Genomic DNA, 15,784 nt, shown 5'->3' with positions numbered 1-15,784 from the left:
ATTATTATTTAAAATATAGTCATTAGTTTCATAAAAGGCATGCCATTTCTGGTGGCATATGGAAAACCGAGGGTCAGGCATAGGACATTATATTAAGGGGGAAAGGAGTGACAGTATGGGGTTAATCTAACTTAGCAACTTTGGAGAACTCTAATGAATAGACAGGGGTAATTTACAGAAGAATGTATACAAACTCCTATCTGTATTTAGAAAATCACCCTACATATAAATAGTAAAAGTTAGGAGGTTGAAAGTGGGATAGAGGGAGGAAGAAAAAAATAACAAGGAAAGAAAGAAAAAAAAGTGAGTGGGAGAAAGAAAATAAGAAGAAGAAAAAGGGGGGGGGGGAAGTGGGGCATATGCAATTCCTCTATATTATATTATTCTGGTGATTAAGTTGTTAAAGTCCTATTTCATGCAAAGTTCTTGGTTTCACAAATGTTGAGGTTGTGAGGACCAGAGGTTGAAGAGTAAAGGAGATTGGATGAGAAGAGCAAAAAAATAAAAGAAAGAAAGAAAAGTCTCAGAACTCTGTTTTCTTTTCTTGCAGTAGGTGGAGTTGTCTATTCCTGGCTTGAGTCTCTGTGTTCAGGATGGTGGAGGTAGCCAGTGTGAGAGGGCTTGAGCTTCTACCTGGAGCCTCCTTACTCTTAGTCTCTGAGTTGGAAACCAAGTGCCTGTACAGTTGCTGTTACATATTGATAGTTACGCACCGCCCCCCCCCCCCCACCAAAAAAAAAAAGCTTGTGGGAAAAATTTTGAGTTATCACAGCTGGGGTTGGGGAGTTGGAAACCAGGTACCTGATCAGCCACAGAACCAGGCTGGTAGCCACGCTCACCGATAGATGGGGAGTAAGGTTTTCCAAGATGGATTCCGTCTGTTTCCCGCATAGGGTATTTGGTGAGGTGGGGGATACTGGGGTGACCTTGTGCTTTGTCCAGAGCTAGGTCTGGTGACCCGCAAGCAAAGCCTCTGTGTTCTGCACCAAGCACCACGCGGCTCCACCTTCCACCTGTGCCGATCGCCGTGCCTTCCATCTCACTTTATACTTCTTGTATATGCTTTTTTCAGAGAGTAATATTCTGAAAATACAAAATTATTATAACTTGTAGTTAATAACCATTTTCATTTCTTAAGAAATTTTTTGCTATGTGTCAGAAGAATAATATATTGAAATAAATTTTGAATTCATTTTTTTTGGCCAAATTCTTATTATAGAAACAAGATTTGCTCTATTGAGAAATAATGTCCAACCAATTAATGACTATGATATTTTGTTATTAGAAACCTAAAAATTATTATGATACATTCATTGGAAGACTAAGAATTGAAAAGGAGTAAATACAAGACTAAGTTGTACATTATTTATTATGCTACAAATGTCTTAATATCATGAACTTTTAAAGCATAAAGATGAAGATGGACAAATATGCATATAATACTTCTATACACACTAATAATGCCTGCTAATGAAAATGAAGCCATTTAGAAAAGACCTGTCTTTTCATTATGCTAACTATACTGATATATGCAAATGCTTAATTTGTAAACACATTTTCCTGGTATTGTGCATTTAATTTTTATTACATAATGGTAAAAATGCATAACTAATTATTCTTTAATGGTGATTAAAATAAGAGAACATATCACAAATAAGAAATATTAAAGAAATCTTTAACAGGGTTTGTTCTATAGACAGTGTGTTTGTTTCATTGATATTTTGAATTTAAGCTTGGTAACACTGAAATGGAGCAAGATATCAAACAAGAATATAGACATTATAAATTAACTGATACTATTTTATCCCATGAAAACACTTTCTAGTTTTCATAAACATGTAGTCTATCAATTAAAAAAATTGAATGACTGCTTACAAAATTCCAATTTGTAGATAGTTTAAGCAAATATACATTCTTTTAAGTGTGTAATTTTTTATATACTGTGGAAAATTGAAAATTTTCTAACTCCTTCATTCAAACTCAGGGACTAACAGTTTCAAGGACAATGCCCAATTTCAAGTTTGAAAATTTGAAAATCTTGTCTTCCTTGTAGTTATCAAAAATGGTTTATATTTACAGTCAGTTTATATTTACAGAAACAATGCTAATTAATATATTTCAAATGGGTAGTTTTCAACTACAATTAACTGCATTAAATATATTAACAAATAACAGAATTATCAAAGATTAGTAACCCATAAAATCTTGAACAACTGTGAGTCCTGCTCCATGAGTCAGAAAAAAAAAATAGTTCTATTCTTTAATACCCCTTTAAATTTGTTCCATGCCATAAAAATCCTTCAATGACTAGGTTTTTAGATGCTCAGACTCTATAGGATTCTGCAGACAAGTCCAGGCAACAGTAGGCATTTATTCATTTTCTACAGTCTACAGATTCCTAAATGCATGACATTCATTATCATTACATGTATAAATAAAAAGACATATGTATGGTATATATCATTCCTTATCTAAAAAAATAAAAATCTGCAATATTCCAAAATCAAAACATTGGAGACGCATTGTGATGCTACAAGTAGAAAATTACACATCTGACCTCCAAGTATGGTCACAGTCAGAATACAGGTGCACTAAATATATTGCATATAATACTAACTTCAGGATATGTGTAAAGGTGTGTGTAAAGTACTCATGCATTTCTTGTTTAGAATTGAGTTTCATTCCCAAGGTAACTTATGTAATTGAAAACATTTCAAAATCTGAGAATTTGAAACCCTTCTCCCAAACATTTCAGCACAGACATTGAATCTATTCAATCATTCAATCTAAGTGCATGGGGTGTAGGTGGATGGGTTTGTGTATGTGTTCCATGAAATCCAGTATTTAATTACTCCCACTGGAAAATTTACTCAGATATATAATCTGCCATAACCCTAATAAAATTTCTAGTTGATCAAATGAAACATTTCTTCCTTTTTGTTTGTTTCCTCTAGAAATTGCTGCTAAAATTATTACAGATTACAAAGGAAAACATTTATATTTTAAATGCTAAAACTAAACAATAAAGTTTTGCTATAATAATAAATGTCTTACTAAGTGGTATAAATAACAAGGATCTACTGGCAAATTATAGATGGGTAACTGCAAAATTTTGGAGCACATATTTAAAGAAATAAATGCCAACGATCATGTGATGCTTCAGTACTACCCAGTCGGAGAGCTGCAAAATGTTCTTTTAAGGTTCCTGTGGTGATTTTGAGCCTCTGTTGCATCATGAGGGGGAGGTTTGGGCTGGATCCACTCATTGTTCTTCTTACTTGGGAAGATCTTCTTCCTCAGTACAAAGTCATACTTGACTCAAGGATTCAGGGAATAAAAGATATTTGCGTCATGGGGAATCTTCAGCTCTGGGGAGAGAGGAGAATACAGGTATTAGGTGGCTTTCAACAGATGCACCACAGGACACTCCCAACATCTGAGAGCCTCTGTCAGGAAAGGCATGATCCACAGACCTGCGAGTTCACCAATTCAGCTCCAATACCTACAAAGATGTCCTCAATAGTTCTTCCTGAGGAAAAAATGACTTCAACAGACATAATATCTGTTGCTTTGGCAGAACATTTCAGTTCCTCTTGTATCTGCCATAGGACACTGCAAGGGTTTGCATCCAGAATCTCCTGCAAAAGGCTCAAATGTTGAGTGACTGGTCCCCAATTCAGCAATGATCATAGGTCAGTTTTGGGGGAAGCATTCGATGGTGAGTGCTCTGATGTTATCATGAAATACTCATTCAAGATGAATACAATACTGGGAGGTGGTATGAACTGCAGCTAGTTTGGGCATGGTTGAAGAAAGACCTGCACAGAAGAGGGCCTTTGGTAGGTGTATATTTTCCCAGTTGGCTCCCCTTAATCTTCATTCTCCTAGTAGTATTCCTCATCCTCCTATCTTTCTTTCCCTCCCTCTATCACCCTCATTCTCTCTCTCCTAATCTATGCCCTGATTGGCAAGAGGCTGAGTAACTTTCCACTGCCATACACTTATGTCATTATAGACAGACTCAGTGCATAATCAAATGGAGAGCAATGAGACCCAGAGCCAAAATACATGATTTCTTTTCTAAGTTATTTTCCTCAAGTATTGTCACAGTGAGAAAAGGCTAACCAATACACATACCACATTTAGCCATGCTCCTGCCATTGGTGGTGCCTGCCTCCATGGGTCCAGGCTTCCTAGAATGGATGCCACATCACAAATGCTACCCTACTGAGAACAATGGTTCCAAAGACCAGGGGAGTAACTGCTTTACTTCAGCATTTTGCTATGGCCCAGGGATGCCACAACCCCCAGTGGGTTTCAGACACTCAGCTAGTCCTTCCTCTGAACACCTGTTTCCTGCAGCCTTCCTCTGGCCTACAGCCTGTTCTCAGTCAATGCTGGGCTGGATGTGTGTATCTCTGCTATGATTTCCTTAGCCTACCAAGGCTTCAGCCTTCCTCTTCTGTAAGACTCTACTAACCTAACAAACTTAGTAGATTAATATATGAGATAAGTTACCCTAGAATTCCTAGGGGTGGAGTGTTTCAGTGCAGACAGGTTGGGATCATGGCTGCTATGGATGTTTTACTCTCAAAAAAGAAAACAGCAATGGTATTATTTATAGATCAGCTCTGTGGTATACATGCTTAGAAATCCCTCAGATTACTTTAGTTAGGGATAATGATCTCACTATTCTGATCACTTATTGGGAAGCAGACTCTGGCACAGAGGACTTGGGAATTTGTCCAAAGATAGACTATTCAGGCTGTTGCCCAGCCTGTACTTTTTAAAAATTTATTCCTGGTTTTGCTTGCTGGAACACTGACAATACTCCACACAGGCTGTGGTTTTAATGTCATACACAATGCTTTAAATATTGTGCTTCAGGCCAGAAAAGTATCAATTTCATCCTTAGTCCCTGTGTTCCCATCTTCCTCTAAAACCATTCCTATCAGTGAGCTATGGAGCCATCCTGACCCTGAGAGGAAGCTTTCCTCCTTACTCCTCACTGATACCAGCATGGAATGCCTGTTCAGGTCCAGGGAAAAACACATGGTGGGGGTTGCATTAGCCACTGGGGAAGATAATAGAACCTGTAAACCGTTTTTCCAGCCTCAGTGCAGGTTTTCCTGTGCACAACGCCCACCACACCCTGTTTGAGTGTTCTTCTAGGTCAGATACTACTATTTTGAACTACAATTTGTCCTGAGTCCACTTCCAGACCATTGCTCCCTGCCATCCTATTGTCCCACTTACTCATGGTCTTCTGAATTCTCCTCCTTTAGCAAGTGTTGGTCCAGAGTCCTGCATATGATTACAGAAGCCCTATCATGGCAGGTCCTGGATCAACATAGGATACAGGCCTTCAGGAAATGGGCCTACCCGAAGGACAGTGGCTACCTGAAGGACAGTGGTCAGGTCATTTGAGTCACCTCAGCTCTAAATAAAAGGATACCATGTCATCACTCTAGTGCCTGAGGGTGGTCTCCTGGTAATCTCGTGGGGTCTTCTGATGGGCTGCGAGCCCAGTTCTCATACAACACTGTGCTTGTAGCTTCCATTGCCTTGTTTGTGTAGAGTCACATTCCACTCAGAATAAAAGGACCACACAGCCTATGTACAGACACACTCTTCTCCCACCAAGATGGGAGGAATAGACCGTGTCCTCCTATATATCCCTAGTCTACTCTGAGATGCAGGCTGCATTTGTGTGTAGCCCAGGCAGAAGCCCTAGAGGCTTTGATCCTGATTCCCAGGACAAAAACAGACTCAAGGACAAGATCGTGTGTGTGAGTGCTCAATGATAGCCATGAGAGCACCTGGCCTCCTGAGGCTCAGTGCTGACTGGGGTGTATTGGAGCACCTCATTCAGCAAGGGTGATCATTAAAAATGGGATCCTAGAGGTTTAGTTTACACCATATCCATATAAATTCTGCAGAGACCCTCCCAGTTCCTTATTCAAGGGACACAAAGAACCTCATACCAATGTCCTCCATGTGCACCTGCATTCTCCATCCAATACAGTAGATGGGCCTAGGTCCTTTCCTATTCTCATCTCCCACCAATACCTGCCCCTGGACTTCTGGCCTGCCTGCTACCACCAAACACAGACTCCCCCAGATATGGGGGTAGACATACTGGTGCTCTCCCTCCTCTCAGGTCTATCCCTTAACACTGACCTCTTTCTTCCTTGTTTCCATCTATGCTTCCTGACCATTCAGGAGCTCCAATTCTAAAGGGCATGGATAGTCCATGGCATTTGATATGTGTTTGCTCCCTGCCCTGGGTTAAGCATAAGGAGACATCCCTTCTACTGGTCTTATCAGGACACTCTTACAGTTTTTTCTGCTTTGCTCTTCTAAGCTAATATGAACCAAGAATCTGTCTCCCAAATGCTTGTTTTAGAGGGCCTTGAGGATCTGCTAGTAGTGACTCCTAGGACACTAGGCTTCATGAAGCATTTATTGTCCATAAACCTGTGTCCTCCTTTTGGAGAAAAGGTTCTCCTCCAGGCTGTGGTGATGCTGTCTGTAATTGCAGAGGATACTTCAAGAACTGTGGGGGATGGCAACATCAGCAAACCCAGAAACTGTAAGCCACCCCAGCCTGTCAGTTTGCTCTGTAGGGCTTCTAGAACATATAGGAATCTGAGGTTTCTTCCCTCCTTTTGTGGATGTACAGTAGTACCAGAAAAAAAGAGCCAATAAGATCAGTGTTTACCCTCCTTCCTTGATCTTGGCCACTTGCTGGTGGATCATTTTCCCAGGATGAAGTAATGGTTGACTGGAGAGTTTATGGCACATACGATGTTTCCATTGTCAGGGATCCCATTGTGGGGAGGGAGTGGCAGAAAGGTGGTAGTTGACATTCAAGTAGTACACCACAGGACACACTCAACATCTGAGAGCCTCTGCCATGTCAGGCCATCCACAGCCCGTAGAGCCCTCCAATCCAGCTATAGTACTATCAAAGACTTCCTCCATGGGTCTTCCTTGAGGAAAGACTGCGCACAAGAACTAACACCTTTCAAAGAAAACGCCCCTTGAACACCAGAATGACTCAGTTCAGGTTGGACCTGCCAAAGAACTACTGCTAGTGTTTGTGTCAGAATTTGCCCCCAGTGGCCCATGTGCTGAACCTTTCTTCACAATGCAGGAATATTGAAACAAGTGCTTTCAGGAAATTGTTTGATGGTGAGTACCTTGACCTAATCAGTGGATTAATCCATTTATAGATGAATACACTCCTAGAAGGTGATAAAAATTGGAAGTATGTTGGGCATGGATGGAGGATGACCTGAGCAGGGGTATGCCCTCAGGAACAGAAATGTTTTCATGTCTTCCTCTTCCTCCTCATCATTATCCCTCTGATTTGTATTCTTATTCCAGTTATAATTAAACCTACTCTTGTGCTTTTTGTATTCCTTTCTCTTGTTTGCCTCCTTCCCCTCCTCATCCCCCTCTTTTTTCACATCAGTGTGATTCCATTTGTAGCCCATTTTTTCCCTTCTTAGTCAGAGATCATCTTTATCAGTGACCATGGTGCATGCTGCTGCTTGAAGGAGGCTTTCTTCTTTGACCATTATAGATGTCAGCTTTGCAATGAGTGACTGATGCAGGGGAGGACACATGTTAGGGAGGTCCAGCAGCCCCTGGGACAGCACAGAGCACCTGCATATTTTAGGCCCACTTTAGTGCAGTTTCCTTTGTGCACAAGACCCACCACACACTCTGGCTGTTTTTTTCTAGGCCAAGGCACTCTTTCTTTCTTTTTTGGGGATGCAAATTGTCTGGAGCCTGCTGGTTGATCATTTCTCCCCACCATCTCGTTGTCCCACTTATTCTGATGCTCTGAGATGATTTATGGGAGCTCAAATTTTCCAAATATTCCTTTTTAAGCAGTGTTGGTCCAAATCCTGAATATCATAGCAGGAACCCTATCCTGGAAGGTCACCTGGATCAGCATGAAAAACAGGTCATCAGGGTATGTGGCCTGGAGGTTATGCCCAGACAACAGTGGTCAGGGACATTCAGGAGACACCTCAGCTGTGAACACAAAGGCACCTCTTGTTATCCTGCCACCTAAGGCTGGGCTCCCTGTAATCATATTGGTTCTTCCCATGGGCTACTACCCCAATCCTCATACAATAGTCTGCCTGTAATTGCCATTGTCCTATCTGGAGCCACTTTTCACTCAAGGTAAAAGGACTCAAGAGTCTGTGCACAGATACCTCCTATTCCCACTGAGATCAGAGTAATAGACCAGTGACCCACTATATGCCAGTTCTACTCTAGGATGCAGGCTGATTCTTTACTTGGCACAGGCAGAAATGTTGCAGGCTTTGGTCCTTACAGCCAGGGCAAAAAACAAACTGAGGAACAAGACCATGCAGGTGAGAGACTAGAGGCTCAGTGGTGGCTGGGGTGTAATGGGATACCTGAACCAGCAGGGGGAGAACTGAACATGTCTCCTCTGCATCTGGACACCTGAAATATTAGGGTGTATACTCCACATCCATATAAATTCTACAAAGAGACTTTCTCAGCTACCCATTCAAGGGATATGCAGACTCACACTCCTGGCTTCCTGAATGGCTCGTAGGTGTCTGTGGCCCATACAGTGCAGCCTGCACCCTAGATATTTCTCTGACCTCATCTGTCTCCAGCATGTGCTCTTACACTTGTGGCTGGCAAACCCCACAGCATGCAGGCCCACTCACAGCTGGAGCTGGGCATACGGGTGCTCTCCCTCCTCTCAGGTCAAGTCCTAAACACAGACCTCTCCCTTCTTTATTCCCTCCTAACCTTCCAGAAGCTCCAATTCAAGATGGCAGGACTAGTCCATGGTGTTGGATGTTTTCTGCCTTTTCCAGTGTGGTCACCTGTGAGAAACCCCTGCTGTCAGGCTCACCAGGATTATCTCGTATTCCATCATAATCTGCTCTTCTAGGTTGATGTAAACCATGCAGCTGTCTCCCAGCTGCTTGTTGTAGATGGGCAGTGAGGTACTGCTAGTGGAGATACCTGCAATACTGGACACTGTTGCTTTTGGTGGCCATGGGAAAAGGCCTGGACAATTCTGAAGAGGTGTTGCTCAAAGATGCAGTGGAGCTGGACGTCATTGCCGAGGACTCTGAATTCGACTTCAAGAACTGTGGAGATGGCAACATCAGCAGAATCCCCAAAACTTCAGGTTCACAGCACTCTCTATGGGGCTTCTGGAAACTATACCCAGACTTTGAGTTATCTTGGCTCTTTAGATTAGCCAAGGATGCAATCAGAGACAACATTGTCCCCTCAGTCTACCACCAAATAGGAAACCTTACTTTTGCACAGGGCCTGCTTCTAAGCTCCTTTATCCCTCAAAATACTGCCTCTACTCTGGTTGCCTTGCCTGCCTCTGCCTGCTTCTTCCTCTATGTTGTACAAATGCACACCTGCCTCACTGACATACAGAGCACGATCATTTTACTGCCCATGATGCTGTTCTAACTTCCCACTCTGCCCTGTTCAGAGCTCATAGACATATCTTTTCCTTTTGGAACTCATCACCACCCAGAAGTCAGCATCACTCACTGCAGTGGTGAAATGGAGTTGAGACAGGAACATGGGCTCTACAGCAGGAAACAGCAGATCTAGGCAGCAGACACCAGAAGGAAGTTCAACCACCAAGCCCAGGCATGCAAAGACATTTCATCCATTAGCAGGAAGCTCTCTGCCCTCAGGTCTGGAGGGAATGTTAACACATTCCCTTTCTCAGCCCTTTCTCTGTGGCACAAGTCAAGGCTGGCAAGGCTCTACTGACAGAACTGGTAATGGGATGGACTTCAGCTCTAGAGTTGGGGACAGAGCTAAATTCAGCAGTGGAGCAAGAGCTGCCTGGAACTCCAAAGCTGACACTAAAGCCAGCTCTAGAACTGCCTCTTGCTTCCAAACACATACTGGGTTGAACACAAGCTCTGGATCTGATGCTGGTGCTGCCACTTGACTGGGCACCAGAGCACCTCCTGGAGAAGGCTGTAGCTCTGCAGGTGCTTTAAGAGCTTGTTCTGGAACTGAGGCTGCAGCTAGAGGAGAAATGATTCCAACATGACTGCCTTGCCCTGAGCTTTGCTAAAACAGTCAATACTCTATCTGCCCAGAAGTTTTTAGCCCCAAAGCCCACACAGGATCTCTTCTCAGACCAACAACATTGCCTGAGTGGTAAAAGGCTTATCATTATTCCCAGTGCAACATTAGACTTATAGACTCCATCCAGTGGGACCAAAACATGACCTTTTTCATTTACACTTGTGTACCCTCCTTACCCTTGTATACCCACCCCAGTCCTCCTCTTCCTGCTGCACTTCACATCCTCAAGCTGGGCCTGCAGGTAGTGAGCACAGTGCTCCAGGTTCAAGCCACTCATGTGTAGCTGCACAAAAGGCAACAGCAGCTGGAGACTTATGAAAATCCTCTAGGTCAATCTGGGTGCCCAGGCTGAAAGGCATGGCACTGTGGGCAGGCAGAAGCCTGGACTCTGTTTCCCATAGCTCCTGTTTAATTTCCTGTCTCCACAATACAGTCCACCCCAGCCAAGTCTCACTGGCTGTACAGGCTGTGACAGGGCAGGTCTCTAGACAAAGAACCAGCATCAGTCCCAGATCCATGGTGTGTCCAGCTCTCCCTTCCTGCAGGGAAGCCTTACACTCTTCTTTCTGTTTGATACATGTTCTCCAATCTGGAATGCAACCTATGGGAGAATAGTCCTCCTGTCCATCCAGGAGGTCCAAGAAGCAGGATATAAATTTAACACCCATAAACCAATTGAATTCTTACACACCAATGATTAATTGGCTGACAGAAAAAGTAGGAAATCTATGCCATTCACAACAGCCTCAAAAAAATGAAAAACTTGGGAGTCTAACAAATAAGGTGAAAGACCTCTATAATTAAAACTACAGAAAACTAAAGAAAGAAATTAAAGAGGACCTTAGAAGATGAAAAGATCTCCCATGTTCTTGGATAGGCATAATCAATATTGTCAAAATGGCCAAACTACCAAAAGTGTTATACAGATTTAATGCAATTCCTACAAAGATTCCAATTATGTTCTTCATAGAAATAGAAAAGGTAGCCATTACTTTCATTTTGGAAAAAAGGAGTCCCAGAATAGCTAAAGCAATACTTTGTGAGAAAAGTGAAGCAGGAGGCATCACAATACCAGATCTTAAATTATACCACAGAGCTATCATAATAAAAATGACATGGTATTGGCACAAAAAAACACACATTAAGACCAATGGAACAAAATTAAACACAGACAAACACACATAAATACAGTTATCTCATACTAGACAAAGGCACCATAAGCAAACATTGGAGAAAAGATAGCCTCTTCAACAAGTGATGCTGGGAAAACTGGAAATCAATATGCAGCAGAATGAAGGTGAGACCCCTGAACAAAACTCAACTTAAAGTGGATCAAGGACTTAGGTATTAGACCAGACACTGTGCCTACTAGAAGAAAACATAGACCCAATGCTCCTAGGAGCCTAGGAACCAACTTCCTCAGCAGGACTCCTAAAGCACAAGAAGTAAAATCAAGAATCAATAAGTTGGATGGTATCAAACTAAAAAGCTTCTGCACACCAAAGGAAACAATCAAGAACATGGAGCCACCTGCACCTCAGACAGAGCACTAATCTCCAGGATATACAAAGAACTCAAAAATCTTAACACACACAAAAAAATAAAAATAAATGGGCAAAGGAACTGAGCAGACACTCTGCAGAAGAAGAAATAAATATTCAACACTCTAGCAATTAGAGAAATAACAATGAAAATGATACTGAGATTCCATCTCACTCCAGTCAGAATATCCACTATCAAGAATACAAGTAACAATAAATATTGGAAAGGATATGGGGAAAAAGGTTTACTGATCCATTGCTGGTGGACCACAAATTGGTGCAATCACTATGGAAAGTAGTATGGAGATTCTCCAGAAAACTTGGAATTGAATCACCATTTGACCCAATTATCTCACTCCTTAGTGTATATCCAAAGGACTTAAACATATTACAGCCACATCAGTGTTTATAACAGCTCAATTCACAGTAGCTAAGTTATGGAACCAACCTAGGTACCCTTCAACAGATGAATGGATAAAGAAAGTGTGGTATATATAAACAATGGAATACTAATCAGCCATACAGAAGAATAAAATTATGGCCTTTGCCCAAAAATGGATGAAACTGGAGACTATCATGCTGAGCAAAATAAGCCAATCCCAAAAACCAAAGACAGAATGCTCTTTGTGATATTTGGATGCTAACACACAATAAGGTGGGGTGGGGGAGATGTAAGAAAAGAAGTTCATTGGATTAAACAGAGGGGAATGAAGAGAAGGAAGGGTGAATGGGTATACGAAAGATAGTAGAAGGAATTAGACATAATTTTCCTATGTTCAAATGTGAATACATGACCAGTGTACCTCCACATCATGTTCAACCATAAGAATTGGATCCAACTTATAAGTTATATTCCATGTACGTGTAACATGTCAAAATACATTCTACTATCATGTATATCTAAAAAGAACAATTTTTTTTTAAAAATAAACTCAAATAGGCTGTTGATTGCCTCCTTCATCTCCTAGTCTGTACATCCTACTCAGGCAGTGGTTAATTAAATGCAACTCTCCCCAGGAAGAGATCATCTCCTCCCAGTTGCATCATGGGTAATGACAAGGATGAACAGTTTGGCAGTTTCTTCAACAGTCAAACATATACCCACCGTAGAATCCAGCAAATCTTACCCTTAGCTATTTATCCTACAGAATTCAGAACTTATCTTCACACAAAAACTTGTACATGAATGCTTAGCCGGATCTCTTCATAATCACCCCAAACTAGAAACAAACCCAAAAGTCTTACTATTGTTGAATGAACCAATTGTGATAATCCATACAATAAATACTAACTACTCAGCAATAAGAAAAAAAAATTATTGATAAAGGCAACAGTTTGGATGGATCTTAAAGGCATTATGTCAAGGAAAAAAATCCAGTCTCAAATTGATATTTGGATACTAATACACAATAAGGCAGGGTGAGGGAGGTGTAAGAGAAGAAGTCTGTGTCCATTTATATGAGGTTCCCAAGAGTTCCAAACTATAGTGATGAAGAAGAGATCATGCATGCTAAGATTAGGCATGGGACAGGTGTGTGGCTATAGCAGAGTAGTAATGGAGGAATTTGAGGGCTAACAGAACTTTTTCTGTAACCATATTGTGGTGCTGGTTTCATGAGTCTCAATGTATATTGAAACCCAAAGAACTATAAGCCAAAAGGAATGTCCATTTTACTGTAGGACAATTGAAAAAAAAAAAGGGAGGACTAAACTTTTGATATTAATTATATAAAAGACCAAGAAAGACTGAAGAAATGTTCCAAATAAAGAAACCTGAAGAGACATGACATAAAAACAATACCCAGATACCACACTGGAAGAGAAAAATGACAGAACATCCTTTTTATTAATAGAAAAAACACATCTCTGAAGTTTCAGTTCTAACATTTCTCAAAACCTGGAAAGAAATCACTAGTGCCCTTCAGTTCTGGTCCTTTGATATTTTTCTACATGAATTACTTAATAGATTCAATTAAGTGTCCACGGGTTTCTTGCTAAATGAAGGGCAACTTACAGGTAGAGATAAGATAGGAGAAATTTCACTTTCCATCTTAGGCTTTGAATACAGTCTGCCAAAACATTTATCCACTCTTCTTTTATAGTACTTTCTGTTATAAAAATATTAAAAATTTTTGGTGGCTTTTAGGAGTTAATTTTGTAAATAATTGAGATTTTTTTTTCCTAGTTCTATAGGGAAGGTGTACAATGTGCAGCTTTATAAGCATCTTCTTAGTCTCACTGTTAAGAGATCATTTTTTTTCAAAGTGTAAAACTGTTCTTTCCCAGTTATTTACACTATTACATGAAACAGCAAATCCCAATGCTAACTGACTCACTTACCAAAATGAATTTGACTCACTGATCATCAGTGGACCTGGACTCCTCTGTGGTGGTCTTGGTCCTTCCTTTTTCCTCTTAGCAATTTGTTCTCAGGCTGCCTTCTACTGTAGTGGCAAATTCTGACAGCAGCAATCCGAGCTTCTGTGTTTGTTTAATCACATCAAATGAAAGAAATGTTATCTTTAACTAAACAGAAGTCCCCAACCTCACTGACTGTACACCTTATGGCATCTGTTACCTTTGAACCAACTGCAGCCAAACACTAGGGGTGCTACTGTAGAAGAGGAAGAGTGGATGAGAGAGGGCACCCTAATGTCTCCAGTAGTCATTCTCTTTAAGTTGACATTTTCTTTACCTAATAGAATCGGCTACTATCTATTTGATCCATACCGTGTGCTGCTCTTTGCATCCTTTGGCCACTTCAAACTACAGGGAACTCAGTTATCTTTCCAGGTTACCTTAGTTATGGGATTGTATGGGGAACACTAATGGAAGGTCAGGGTGACAGCAAACTCTTCAGCACTTCAGCAGGAAGGCTGCTTGGGGAACTGGGGGGCCCATCAGGGCACTGCAGCAGCTCCAGGGACTCCAAGGCCAACCTCATGGGGAGCCTGGGAAGCGAGGCTTTCTTTTGGTGTAGTTTCTCTTAGGTGCTTAGTCCCAACACCCTGGGAGAGTCTGTTTTCTACCACATCCCTGTCTGCACGGGGCCACCACTGGGCAGTGCTACCCAGAGAGCCGTGCCTGCTTGAAGGAAGGTCCCACTTCCCGACCTGAGGCTGGGGGTGAGCTCACAACGTAAGGCCAAGAAAGTCCTTGCCGCAGCTGGCTGTCCAGGAGGCCCTCGGAGGCGGTCCCCTCACAGCAAGGGGACCTGGCAGGCCCTTCCCAGGGCCCCTGTCCGCCTGTACAGTAGTCTCATCCCCCTGACTGATGGGCTGCTTCATATGGGAAACCGGGCATGGCGGGGTGGGGGGCGTCCACAGGTCCCATGGCCATGATGTGGCAGCCGCAGGCCTCCCACCTACGGAGACTGTGTCCAGGTGAGGAAGTCAGAACCTGTCCCACTCGAGGTCACCCACTGGGCTGACAGCCCGGCTGGAGGGGCGAGCCCAGGGAACCGCCCCCAGCAGGCAGAGGCGGAAGCGGAAGCGCGACGAGTGGTGGCGGCGGAGGCGTGGGGGGCGGGGCCTATCCGATGGCGCGAACTTTGACCCACAGTGGCGCCTGGGTCCCAGGTGGACGAGCCCGGAAGTTGTGCCCTGGAGGTGGGCTGCGGGTCCGATTTGAAGGTCGTCGCCGAAAGTGACCTGACCAGGAGCGGCGCCAACCCTGTAGCGCCACGACTGGGATCGAGGGTGGGACCGGCAGGACTCTGCTGCGGGTCCCGGTCCCGAGCCCTGGGCGGCCGCCTTCCCAGACTCCGTCCGGGGGCTACCTACTCCCTGAGAGCCCGCTTTGTGCGAGTCCCCACAGCGGCCACCCGCCCCTTTCCTCACAATTCCAGCGTAATACTCGCTACCCCGAGTTACTGCAGACCCCACAGGTTAAGGGCTTGCTCCCAAAGCCAGGACCCACTTGAAATGTCATGTACAAGTTCCAGGCCTTCAATGCTTCCTGGTACCAACTATAACTCCAGAGTTATACTTCCCTCTTTATGTTTAAAAATGTGCTAGAAAGACTCACGGAACCCAGAAAAGCACTTCACTTACTAGTACCAAATTATTACAAATTCTACAATGAAGAATGATCCAAATATTCTCTCCTAGTGT

The 15,784-nt window shown here is 42.7% G+C and overlaps 1 long non-coding RNA gene across 2 annotated transcripts; it reads right to left on the bottom strand.

The window, feature by feature from the left end:
* Nucleotides 1-785: 785 nt before the first annotated feature.
* LOC139704113 (uncharacterized) lies at nucleotides 786-15,127 on the bottom strand. 2 transcript variants are annotated; one of them, XR_011706159.1, is made up of 4 exons: nucleotides 15,037-15,127; nucleotides 14,013-14,153; nucleotides 3,170-3,368; nucleotides 786-1,083 (listed from the first exon to the last, which is right to left on the bottom strand). It is a non-coding gene; the product is annotated as an uncharacterized lncRNA (long non-coding RNA). The 2 variants fall into 2 exon arrangements; XR_011706158.1 differs by lacking the exon at nucleotides 786-1,083 and having other exon boundaries at nucleotides 1,932-3,368.
* Nucleotides 15,128-15,784: the final 657 nt, after the last annotated feature.

Source organism: Marmota flaviventris, unplaced genomic scaffold (assembly GCF_047511675.1).
Source record: "Marmota flaviventris isolate mMarFla1 unplaced genomic scaffold, mMarFla1.hap1 Scaffold_280, whole genome shotgun sequence".
NCBI lineage: Eukaryota > Metazoa > Chordata > Mammalia > Rodentia > Sciuridae > Marmota > Marmota flaviventris.
Note: the sequence above shows the minus strand (reverse complement) of the source record. Positions and strands in the feature narration are given on the sequence as shown.